A 13,700-nucleotide genomic window follows, 5' to 3' on the forward strand; every position below is an offset into this window, starting at 1 on the left:
AAGGAGAGATAGAGCGCTAGATTTAATTATTATCTATCTTTCAAACTATACCAAAATGCACTTTTGTCTATGTACATATTTGAATAAAAAAAAAACATATTGTTTACTTTTATGCGTATGATATGGGGCTATAGATTTTTTTTTCTTAAAAAAGTTAAGTGTCTATGGTTTTATCTTGTTTTGTTCAAAACTTACTCAAAGAAAATCAAGAACAATTTGATACAATGTGTTTATTATTTCATTACATTGTTCTACGAAATATTTTTTTACGAAGTTTTATATTGAGTATTATTTTAGTAAATGAATATTGGTATAAAATTGTCTAATTTACTGAAGAATTTAATTCGGTTTTGAGAAACCTCTAACTTTCTAAAACATGGCAGATACCCCAATTTAGGTAGAATGTAAAATTTAATTTTCAAATAATTATCTAAGTCACTTAACTGGCATACATAAATAAATAATATGTAAAAATATGATAGGTTCAATTGACTAGTCCCAGTACCATTTTGTTCATTCCTAATAGACATATTAGGAAGGAACAAAATATGTTTGAGAAATAGGAATCAAGTCGCAAAAATACGAACCAAATGTAAAAGTCTTCCTCTTGTTACATAAAACTAAAACATATTATTTATATTATTTTTTACAATACTCATTTATCTCCACTTAGATGAAAAACTTCCTTTAAAATATTAAAACCAAAAAGATTTTTTTTAACAATTCAGATCTCCAGCTTAGTCTTCCTAATACCTTTTAAGTGTTTTGAGAAATCCTAGATGGTATAATAAATAAAAATATTTGAGACTCCATTCCGTGGTTTCACACGCCATCATGTATTATTTATTGTTGAATCATTTTGTAGTATTATTGTGTATATACGACACGGTAGACGATAGAATTATTAACGCGTTATCAACATTATTAATAATGGATAGAAGTAAATTATTATTATTAACATAGCGATAATTATTATTGTTCATATCATAATATTAAAAGTAACGAACGCTGAAACCATTGTCTTCTTTCTGAACAATTTCTAAAGTTATTAAAATTAAAAATAAAGAAATTGCTAATCAATGTGTGTTTGATTATTTACTCCCCATGCTAGATGAAATAAAATTTACAAATTATACATTTTAATTCATCTAACCTTCAGCTTTTATAACCTGTAAATAAATTTGAATTTCCTTACATTACAAAAATATGGAAATAACACAAAACCCAGGTACTACATAAAAGGAGCGGTCGTCGTATCGAATAGGTGTACATTAGGATTGCGGATGTAGATATAACTTCAAATGGACATCCTAATGTATGAGAGCAATTGTACCAAATGTAAGAAGAGATATCTAGTTACAGAGTAGGCAATACTGGTCACTAAAGACTGTCTCGGTGACGTAGTTGTATCACGGTAGGACTGCAATGCTGAGGTCTCGGGTTCGATTCCCGGTCGGGCACGTGTATTATTTTATATTGGGTTTTCTACTCAATACCAGCTCGGAGTACAGAATTTGTGCCCGATATGACAATAGACTCACATTACATCAAGGGACAGAATACGTTCGGCGGAAATTGGATGCACCAGTTGCGCCTCCGCCTACCTTGTCGAGGATAAAAGGCAAGAGTAAGAATGTATAAAATTTCGTATGAGAATCCTTAATTTTGCTCATGGTAACATTTGTAATTGTGATTTGTGTAAAAACAGTTTGATTGGCCCGACTTGAAAAATTTACTTAGAAACTCATAATTCACTTAAAACAAGTAATTAGACTAAAAATAAAATGACGAAATTATTTGACCTGGAAACGACTTATCTATCTTATAATACCAAGCTATGTATTTCTTCGGCAAAAAAATATCGATAATCAAACAACAATCCTTTATTAAAACCAAACAAAATCATAAACTCAATCTACTTCTTCAATAACGGGCCCATCGTTGCCCTGTCGCGAGCGAGTGCCACTAACCCCGTGAAGCTTCTTCATCAAGGGACCACATTCCCTAACAATCTCCTTGAGTTTGTCCTCATACTCATCCCTCTTTGCTTGCGAGTTGCTATCCAGCCATCGCAGCATGTCCTCGCACTTGCGTCTCACTCTCCCACCCTCTCCTTCGTTAATCTTGCCCCCAGCTTCGTCTATAGCTTGCTTAACTCCATAGATATATGATTCCAATTTATTTCTCGCTACAACTCGCTCTATCTGCCTATCATCATCCTCTTTAAACTTTTCAGCGTCAGAAAGCATACGATCTATATCAGATTGGGATAGTCTTCCTTTATCATTCTTGATGATAATGTTTTTACTTTTCCTGTGCTATTCTCCTTCGCTGACACGTTAAGGATACCGTTAGCATCTAAATCAAAAGTGACGTCAATTTGTGGAACTCCTCGCGGGGCTGGTGGTATACCTGTTAAATCAAAAGTTCCCAGCAAATTATTGTCTTTAGTCATAGCACGTTCCCCTTCATACACTTGAACAGTGACTGCTGGCTGGTTATCGGAGTACGTGGTGAAGGTCTGCGAATGCTTGCAAGGTATCTTAGCATTACGTTCCACAATTTTAGCCATTACTCCACCAGCAGTCTCAATGCCCAATGAAAGTGGTGCAACATCTACTAACAGCACATCCTTGATCTTTGAATGCCGGTTTCCACTCAATATAGCGGCTTGGACAGCAGCACCATAAGCCACAGCTTCATCCGGATTAATAGACAAATTAAGTTTCTTGCCATTGAAAAAGTTTTGCAACAAATTCTGGATTTTGGGTATACGAGTTGAACCTCCCACTAAGACTATATCATTGATAGAACTTTTGTCTAGTTTAGCATCTTTTAGTGCCTTCTCCACGGGCTCTAATGTCACTCTAAATAGATCTGAATTAAGTTCTTCAAACCGAGCTCGAGAGACGCGTGAGAAGAAGTCAATTCCTTCATACAAAGCATCTATTTCAATGGATGCTTCGGTGCTAGAGGATAGAGTTCTTTTTGCCCGTTCGGCAGCAGTACGAAGACGTCTAAGAGCTTTAGAATTGTTTCTAATATCTTTCTTATGCTTTCTTTTGAATTCATCAGCTAAGAAATTTACTAAGCGACTATCAAAATCTTCGCCACCGAGATGGGTGTCTCCAGCTGTAGCTTTAACTTCAAATAAAGATCCTTCATCAATAGTAAGTATTGATACGTCAAAAGTACCACCTCCAAGATCAAAAATAAGGACGTTTCTCTCGCCTTTCAAATCTTTATCGAGTCCATAAGCTAAAGCAGCTGCTGTAGGCTCGTTTATTATTCTTAATACGTGTAAGCCTGCAATCGCCCCAGCATCTTTGGTAGCTTGCCTTTGAGAATCATTAAAGTAAGCTGGAACTGTAATTACTGCGTCTTTAACTGCCGAACCTAAGTATGCCTCTGCTATGTCCTTCATTTTAGTTAGAACCATGCTACTGATCTCTTCAGGGGCGAAACGCTTCAACTTTCCTTTATACTCTACTTGTATCTTGGGCTTACCACCATCATTGACAACTTTAAAAGGCCAATGTTTGATGTCTTGTTGGATCTTTGGATCATCATATTTCCGACCTATTAAACGTTTTGCATCAAAAATGGTGTTGCTTGGATTAAGCGCAACCTGATTCTTCGCAGCATCACCAATAAGACGTTCTGAATCTGTAAAGGCTACATAGGATGGTGTGGTACGGTTACCCTGGTCGTTTGCAATTATATCCACATTCCCATGCTGCCAAACACCCACACAAGAATATGTAGTTCCTAAATCTATTCCAACAGCTGGCATTATTTTTATGTTTTCTCCTTTTTCAATAATTCTTTGACAGTTAATTTGCTGAAATTTTTTTACGATAGTTTTCAAATTTTAAATAGGTGTCATTTCATTCGAACTGCTGTGAGAGCCAGTTATGACCCATTACACATAGCTAGAAAAAAAAACTACATAATTATTCCTCCACACATTATTTTGTCTAATTCGTATTATTTCATGTCATAAAGTATAAGAAGGCTGTATGTTACAATATTCCATTAGTACAAAAACAAGTATGAAAAACACCACTTGTCAATGGTAATGTCAAATGTTTGTCATGCAAAGCGTCAAATATAAACAAAACATATTTTCACCTCTTACATTTAGATTACAGTCTTGTGTGTGTATTTTCACCTCAAAACTCAAGTTTGTGGTATTACAAAGGCATAAATTTGCAAACACACTTGCATAACGCAGACCAAGTTAATGGTGATACACGAATTGAATTATACAAGTATCTTTACTGACTGATGAATACATAACCTAAAAATCGTATATTGTAACTCACAAAACGTGTTATTAAGTTAAAATGCGATACGCTCAATTAGTTGTCGGTCCTGCCGGCAGTGGAAAGGTAAACAATATACTAAATTACCACTTTTTGGAACAAAATTCTAATCAACTTTCCAAACTAATGACTAAAAACATTGCTCAACTTGAGAACGAAACTAACAAATTTATCTGTACCCAACATACCTTATACAATATAAGCTATTTTTAATATTAGATACTGTTTTATGATACTTTACTTCAATTTAAACATAAGACGTATTGTATTGTGTCAAAAAAAATTATATTACTTAATTACATTCTGCTAACACGGATTGTAATAAACTCTATATTTCTCGCAATATATAAAATCCGCATCAAATTAATTTTCCAGTCAACCTACTGTTCGACAATAGTAAAGCATGCAAATGACTCCAAGAGGATAGTGGAGGTTGTGAATCTGGACCCAGCTGCAGAGCACTTTGACTATGAGCCGCTGGTAGACATCCGCGAGCTCATCCACCTCGACGACGCCATGGAGGACGAGGAGCTTCAGTTTGACCTAACGGTGGACTTGTGTTTTGTATTGAGTGAGTTGCTATTATATAAATTTTACAAACATACAAACAATTTTGTAACTATCATTAAGTGGTAACTCACAAAAACTCCAAATACAAAATGCATCATGAACCATGGGACAAAAAGGAAACTGTTAACTGACAACAATTTTTAAACACTCAGAATTATATTAGCCAAGTTTCTATAAAATCATTTGATAATACTGTAGTAGAATTTTTAGTTAATTCAGTTCTAACAAACTTCAATTCCCAATCTATACTAAACTTATAAGATCAGCATTTAACAATTTCAATTAAACTTGCTCTGTTTTATATTGAAACACATACAATCTTCCAGAACTCTCTTAGAGAATTGTGACTGGCTGGAAGAGCAGCTCGGTGATGTGGATGACGACTACATACTGTTTGACTGTCCAGGACAGATAGAGCTATACACACACCTGCCTGTTATGAGGAAGCTGGTGGACCAGCTGCAGCGGTGGAACTTCAGGATATGTGTTGTATTCATGGTTGACTCACAGTTCATGATTGACGGGGCTAAGTGTTTATCAGGTTGGTTGATTTTTACATTTATAGATTATATATTTTAACTCATACTATTATCTTCAAAGAGGTATGAGATATGATGGAGTATAGTAATTATAGAGTGCTCAGTTTACGAAAATTTTAGAGTAAAATCTTTTTTATGTAGATAGATAATTTTATTTTTGTACTGGTTTTAGGCACAATGGCTGCACTCAGTGTTATGGTGAATCTAGAATTGCCACACGTAAATATACTCACGAAAATGGACCTTCTCACCAAGACAGCAAGGAACCAGATAGACAGGTAAGCATGTACCATATTTATAACTCAAAGAATCACCTGATTAAAATCAATCAAATACCATAGACACGATACCTTCATACAATTGTTGATGCTAACCATACATATGAGAATTACATGCTAGCAATAGACTTATTGTTCATGTATCATATCAATTATTTTGCTCTGTTTTCTATAGCAAAGAAAGGCTTTATAGTGACCACGGCCTAGTCTATTCATTTGTTCAAGACATACCCACAGTTTGCCCAACCTTGGCACTGATTGGGTTGAGTAAGTTTTTTACTTTTTAAATTATGTTTTTATCTATGTTTATGTGCGGGACCGCTCAAGCTTGTCTCTTTTTGGACAGCAACTTCAAGTTAGTTTCCATAGACAATATAAATTCCGTACAATTGTTTTTTTTTTCATACATATATATTTTTAGAAAAACGTACAAATTATAAAAACACACAAATACGTTTAATATTTAAGCAACTATTGTATTGCTTGTGGTTATAGTTTTATTTTATTTTTAGCAATAAATTTGCTTTTAATCATATTTTCTTTTTGTTTTTTTTTTCCTTTATTTTTCATTACTAGGCGTAAGTAAAAGTGTACATTGAAGGAACCACACTCCTTGCATCACTGTGTATATAATAAAAACATTAATTAGTGTAAATAACCATATTAGATAATAAAAGTTATAGTTAAGTAGAAAAATAGGCCCATGAATCAAAATACTTCAAAGGGTAACAAATCTTGGATAATCAAAATTAATGTCATAAAATTGTAACGAACATAGTGTTAGGCATTCAGTAACAGATAAAAAACAATTTTACCATTGAGGAGGCTCTCTTATAACAGTTTTAGTAAAAAATCTCCATACATATCGATGTTATGTACCGAAATAGGTGTATAAGATAATATACTTAGTCAATATAAAACCGATTAGGCTGTCTAACAGTTAATACATTCTTTTCTAAAGTCACAAACGTTTATAAGTACTTTTGGTAATTTTTTGAATTTTAATAATATTCTTTAACTTGCTTTCGAGAGTATTATAAAATAGATATTATAATTGTTGTTTGGAATGGCGGTCTCAAATATTTTTCGTAGAAAGGAATTTATGATTCAGTCTAGGGCTGCAGATGAAAGGAGAGATAGAGCGCTAGATTTAATTATTATCTATCTTTCAAACTATACCAAAATGCACTTTTGTCTATGTACATATTTGAATAAAAAAAAAACATATTGTTTACTTTTATGCGTATGATATGGGGCTATAGATTTTTTTTCTTAAAAAAGTGAAGTGTCTATGGTTTTATCTTGTTTTGTTCAAAACTTACTCAAAGAAAATCAAGAACAATTTGATACAATGTGTTTATTATTTCATTACATTGTTCTACGAAATATTTTTTTACGAAGTTTTATATTGAGTATTATTTTAGTAAATGAATATTGGTATAAAATTGTCTAATTTACTGAAGAATTTAATTCGGTTTTGAGAAACCTCTAACTTTCTAAAACATGGCAGATACCCCAATTTAGGTAGAATGTAAAATTTAATTTTCAAATAATTATCTAAGTCACTTAACTGGCATACATAAATAAATAATATGTAAAAATATGATAGGTTCAATTGACTAGTCCTAGTACCATTTTGTTCATTCCTAATAGACATATTAGGAAGGAACAAAATATGTTTGAGAAATAGGAATCAAGTCGCAAAAATACGAACCAAATGTAAAAGTCTTCCTCTTGTTACATAAAACTAAAAACATATTATTTATATTATTTTTTTTACAATACTCATTTATCTCCACTTAGATGAAAAACTTCCTTTAAAATATTAAAACCAAAAAGATTTTTTTTAACAATTCAGATCTCCAGCTTAGTCTTCCTAATACCTTTTAAGTGTTTTGAGAAATCCTAGATGGTATAATAAATAAAAATATTTGAGACTCCATTCCGTGGTTTCACACGCCATCATGTATTATTTATTGTTGAATCATTTTGTAGTATTATTGTGTATATACGACACGGTAGACGATAGAATTATTAACGCGTTATCAACATTATTAATAATGGATAGAAGTAAATTATTATTATTAACATAGCGATAATTATTATTGTTCATATCATAATATTAAAAGTAACGAACGCTGAAACCATTGTCTTCTTTCTGAACAATTTCTAAAGTTATTAAAATTAAAAATAAAGAAATTGCTAATCAATGTGTGTTTGATTATTTACTCCCCATGCTAGATGAAATAAAATTTACAAATTATACATTTTAATTCATCTAACCTTCAGCTTTTATAACCTGTAAATAAATTTGAATTTCCTTACATTACAAAAATATGGAAATAACACAAAACCCAGGTACTACATAAAAGGAGCGGTCGTCGTATCGAATAGGTGTACATTAGGATTGCGGATGTAGATATAACTTCAAATGGACATCCTAATGTATGAGAGCAATTGTACCAAATGTAAGAAGAGATATCTAGTTACAGAGTAGGCAATACTGGTCACTAAAGACTGTCTCGGTGACGTAGTTGTATCACGGTAGGACTGCAATGCTGAGGTCTCGGGTTCGATTCCCGGTCGGGCACGTGTATTATTTTATATTGGGTTTTTCTACTCAATACCAGCTCGGAGTACAGAATTTGTGCCCGATATGACAATAGACTCACATTACATCAAGGGACAGAATACGTTCGGCGGAAATTGGATGCACCAGTTGCGCCTCCGCCTACCTTGTCGAGGATAAAAGGCAAGAGTAAGAATGTATAAAATTTCGTATGAGAATCCTTAATTTTGCTCATGGTAACATTTGTAATTGTGATTTGTGTAAAAACAGTTTGATTGGCCCGACTTGAAAAATTTACTTAGAAACTCATAATTCACTTAAAACAAGTAATTAGACTAAAAATAAAATGACGAAATTATTTGACCTGGAAACGACTTATCTATCTTATAATACCAAGCTATGTATTTCTTCGGCAAAAAAATATCGATAATCAAACAACAATCCTTTATTAAAACCAAACAAAATCATAAACTCAATCTACTTCTTCAATAACGGGCCCATCGTTGCCCTGTCGCGAGCGAGTGCCACTAACCCCGTGAAGCTTCTTCATCAAGGGACCACATTCCCTAACAATCTCCTTGAGTTTGTCCTCATACTCATCCCTTTTGCTTGCGAGTTGCTATCCAGCCATCGCAGCATGTCCTCGCACTTGCGTCTCACTCTCCCACCCTCTCCTTCGTTAATCTTGCCCCCAGCTTCGTCTATAGCTTGCTTAACTCCATAGATATATGATTCCAATTTATTTTCGCTACAACTCGCTCTATCTGCCTATCATCATCCTCTTTAAACTTTTCAGCGTCAGAAAGCATACGATCTATATCAGATTGGGATAGTCTTCCTTTATCATTCTTGATGATAATGTTTTTACTTTTCCCTGTGCTATTCTCCTTCGCTGACACGTTAAGGATACCGTTAGCATCTAAATCAAAAGTGACGTCAATTTGTGGAACTCCTCGGGGCTGGTGGTATACCTGTTAAATCAAAAGTTCCCAGCAAATTATTGTCTTTAGTCATAGCACGTTCCCCTTCATACACTTGAACAGTGACTGCTGGCTGGTTATCGGAGTACGTGGTGAAGGTCTGCGAATGCTTGCAAGGTATCTTAGCATTACGTTCCACAATTTTAGCCATTACTCCACCAGCAGTCTCAATGCCCAATGAAAGTGGTGCAACATCTACTAACAGCACATCCTTGATCTTTGAATGCCGGTTTCCACTCAATATAGCGGCTTGGACAGCAGCACCATAAGCCACAGCTTCATCCGGATTAATAGACAAATTAAGTTTCTTGCCATTGAAAAAGTTTTGCAACAAATTCTGGATTTTGGGTATACGAGTTGAACCTCCCACTAAGACTATATCATTGATAGAACTTTTGTCTAGTTTAGCATCTTTTAGTGCCTTCTCCACGGGCTCTAATGTCACTCTAAATAGATCTGAATTAAGTTCTTCAAACCGAGCTCGAGAGACGCGTGAGAAGAAGTCAATTCCTTCATACAAAGCATCTATTTCAATGGATGCTTCGGTGCTAGAGGATAGAGTTCTTTTTGCCCGTTCGGCAGCAGTACGAAGACGTCTAAGAGCTTTAGAATTGTTTCTAATATCTTTCTTATGCTTTCTTTTGAATTCATCAGCTAAGAAATTTACTAAGCGACTATCAAAATCTTCGCCACCGAGATGGGTGTCTCCAGCTGTAGCTTTAACTTCAAATAAAGATCCTTCATCAATAGTAAGTATTGATACGTCAAAAGTACCACCTCCAAGATCAAAAATAAGGACGTTTCTCTCGCCTTTCAAATCTTTATCGAGTCCATAAGCTAAAGCAGCTGCTGTAGGCTCGTTTATTATTCTTAATACGTGTAAGCCTGCAATCGCCCCAGCATCTTTGGTAGCTTGCCTTTGAGAATCATTAAAGTAAGCTGGAACTGTAATTACTGCGTCTTTAACTGCCGAACCTAAGTATGCCTCTGCTATGTCCTTCATTTTAGTTAGAACCATGCTACTGATCTCTTCAGGGGCGAAACGCTTCAACTTTCCTTTATACTCTACTTGTATCTTGGGCTTACCACCATCATTGACAACTTTAAAAGGCCAATGTTTGATGTCTTGTTGGATCTTTGGATCATCATATTTCCGACCTATTAAACGTTTTGCATCAAAAATGGTGTTGCTTGGATTAAGCGCAACCTGATTCTTCGCAGCATCACCAATAAGACGTTCTGAATCTGTAAAGGCTACATAGGATGGTGTGGTACGGTTACCCTGGTCGTTTGCAATTATATCCACATTCCCATGCTGCCAAACACCCACACAAGAATATGTAGTTCCTAAATCTATTCCAACAGCTGGCATTATTTTTATGTTTTCTCCTTTTTCAATAATTCTTTGACAGTTAATTTGATGAAATTTTTTTACGATAGTTTTCAAATTTTAAATAGGTGTCATTTCATTCGAACTGCTGTGAGAGCCAGTTATGACCCATTACACATAGCTAGAAAAAAAAACTACATAATTATTCCTCCACACATTATTTTGTCTAATTCGTATTATTTCATGTCATAAAGTATAAGAAGGCTGTATGTTACAATATTCCATTAGTACAAAAACAAGTATGAAAAACACCACTTGTCAATGGTAATGTCAAATGTTTGTCATGCAAAGCGTCAAATATAAACAAAACATATTTTCACCTCTTACATTTAGATTACAGTCTTGTGTGTGTATTTTCACCTCAAAACTCAAGTTTGTGGTATTACAAAGGCATAAATTTGCAAACACACTTGCATAACGCAGACCAAGTTAATGGTGATACACGAATTGAATTATACAAGTATCTTTACTGACTGATGAATACATAACCTAAAAATCGTATATTGTAACTCACAAAACGTGTTATTAAGTTAAAATGCGATACGCTCAATTAGTTGTCGGTCCTGCCGGCAGTGGAAAGGTAAACAATATACTAAATTACCACTTTTTGGAACAAAATTCTAATCAACTTTCCAAACTAATGACTAAAAACATTGCTCAACTTGAGAACGAAACTAACAAATTTATCTGTACCCAACATACCTTATACAATATAAGCTATTTTAATATTAGATACTGTTTTATGATACTTTACTTCAATTTAAACATAAGACGTATTGTATTGTGTCAAAAAATTATATTACTTAATTACATTCTGCTAACACGGATTGTAATAAACTCTATATTTCTCGCAATATATAAAATCCGCATCAAATTAATTTTCCAGTCAACCTACTGTTCGACAATAGTAAAGCATGCAAATGACTCCAAGAGGATAGTGGAGGTTGTGAATCTGGACCCAGCTGCAGAGCACTTTGACTATGAGCCGCTGGTAGACATCCGCGAGCTCATCCACCTCGACGACGCCATGGAGGACGAGGAGCTTCAGTTTGGACCTAACGGTGGACTTGTGTTTTGTATTGAGTGAGTTGCTATTATATAAATTTTACAAACATACAAACAATTTTGTAACTATCATTAAGTGGTAACTCACAAAAACTCCAAATACAAAATGCATCATGAACCATGGGACAAAAAGGAAACTGTTAACTGACAACAATTTTTTAAACACTCAGAATTATATTAGCCAAGTTTCTATAAAATCATTTGATAATACTGTAGTAGAATTTTTTAGTTAATTCAGTTCTAACAAACTTCAATTCCCAATCTATACTAAACTTATAAGATCAGCATTTAACAATTTCAATTAAACTTGCTCTGTTTTATATTGAAACACATACAATCTTCCAGAACTCTCTTAGAGAATTGTGACTGGCTGGAAGAGCAGCTCGGTGATGTGGATGACGACTACATACTGTTTGACTGTCCAGGACAGATAGAGCTATACACACACCTGCCTGTTATGAGGAAGCTGGTGGACCAGCTGCAGCGGTGGAACTTCAGGATATGTGTTGTATTCATGGTTGACTCACAGTTCATGATTGACGGGGCTAAGTTTTTATCAGGTTGGTTGATTTTTACATTTATAGATTATATATTTTAACTCATACTATTATCTTCAAAGAGGTATGAGATATGATGGAGTATAGTAATTATAGAGTGCTCAGTTTACGAAAATTTTAGAGTAAAATCTTTTTATGTAGATAGATAATTTTATTTTTGTACTGGTTTTAGGCACAATGGCTGCACTCAGTGTTATGGTGAATCTAGAATTGCCACACGTAAATATACTCACGAAAATGGACCTTCTCACCAAGACAGCAAGGAACCAGATAGACAGGTAAGCATGTACCATATTTATAACTCAAAGAATCACCTGATTAAAATCAATCAAATACCATAGACACGATACCTTCATACAATTGTTGATGCTAACCATACATATGAGAATTACATGCTAGCAATAGACTTATTGTTCATGTATCATATCAATTATTTTGCTCTGTTTTCTATAGCAAAGAAAGGCTTTATAGTGACCACGCCCTAGTCTATTCATTTGTTCAAGACATACCCACAGTTTGCCCAACCTTGGCACTGAATCCCAGAACTTTCTATTCACAACCTTATATGCTGCTTATGAACCATTATATAGTTATTAATAAATCATTTTATTCCAGTTACTTAGATCCAGATCCCCATATCCTTCTAACAGACATGAGGAATGCTAAATCAAAGTGGCACGAGAAATACTAAGCTCACAGAAGCCATTGGTCAAGTTATAGAGAATTTCAGCCTAGTTCGGTTCTACCCGCTTAACATCAAAGATGAGGAGAGCATAGATAACATACTGCTGACCATAGACAACATAATACAATATGGCGAGGATGCGGATGTCAAGATACGAGACTTTGATGAGCCTGATCCAGAAAATGATGATGAATAAAGCTGTTTTTGTGATATTTTTTGTTTTATTACTACTTTCTTACAGAGTACTGACTTCTGTAGCATAAAGTATTTAACTTAGTTTTAACAACCGGTCACTAATCTGCAATCTAGACAAACATGTTGGAAAACACATACAAAATGTTGCTCCATGGAAAAGTCCTTGCATGCCACAGGCCATAAATAATACTGTCAATAAACCACACAATTCAAATTAACATTGATAATGTTGTTATTTAAATTAAAGTTGAAATTTTGATTGTACAAGCATGAAGTTTTCCATCAAGCATGAGACTAACTCATGACATCATTAGCCATATAAAAATTAACAATCAAATAAAACAATTAAATTCAATAATGAACTTTATTTCACAAACAAACTTCCAACTAGGGTGTATATTTCAGTTACATTATTCTAAATAACACAAATGGCCATATCTGAAAGTAATAAATTATATATCTTCCTTACATTGCCCCGCCCAAACATATTACACCTATATTGCAGTAGTAGTCAACTATTTATTCAGGAGCCTAGATCATTACCTAT

The 13,700-nt window shown here is 34.1% G+C and overlaps 4 pseudogenes; 2 read left to right on the plus strand and 2 right to left on the minus strand.

Moving 5' to 3' along the window:
* Positions 1–1,865: 1,865 nt before the first annotated feature.
* LOC119192963 lies at positions 1,866–3,879 on the minus strand (annotated as a pseudogene).
* A 193-nt stretch (positions 3,880–4,072) lies between these two features.
* Positions 4,073–6,247, plus strand: LOC119192964 (annotated as a pseudogene).
* A 2,461-nt stretch (positions 6,248–8,708) lies between these two features.
* LOC119192965 lies at positions 8,709–10,675 on the minus strand (annotated as a pseudogene).
* Positions 10,676–10,913: 238 nt separating this feature from the next.
* On the plus strand, positions 10,914–13,170 carry LOC119188450 (annotated as a pseudogene).
* The last annotated feature ends 530 nt before the right edge of the window (positions 13,171–13,700 follow it).

This window comes from Manduca sexta, unplaced genomic scaffold, assembly GCF_014839805.1.
Source record: "Manduca sexta isolate Smith_Timp_Sample1 unplaced genomic scaffold, JHU_Msex_v1.0 HiC_scaffold_3447, whole genome shotgun sequence".
Classification (NCBI taxonomy): Eukaryota; Metazoa; Arthropoda; class Insecta; order Lepidoptera; family Sphingidae; genus Manduca; species Manduca sexta.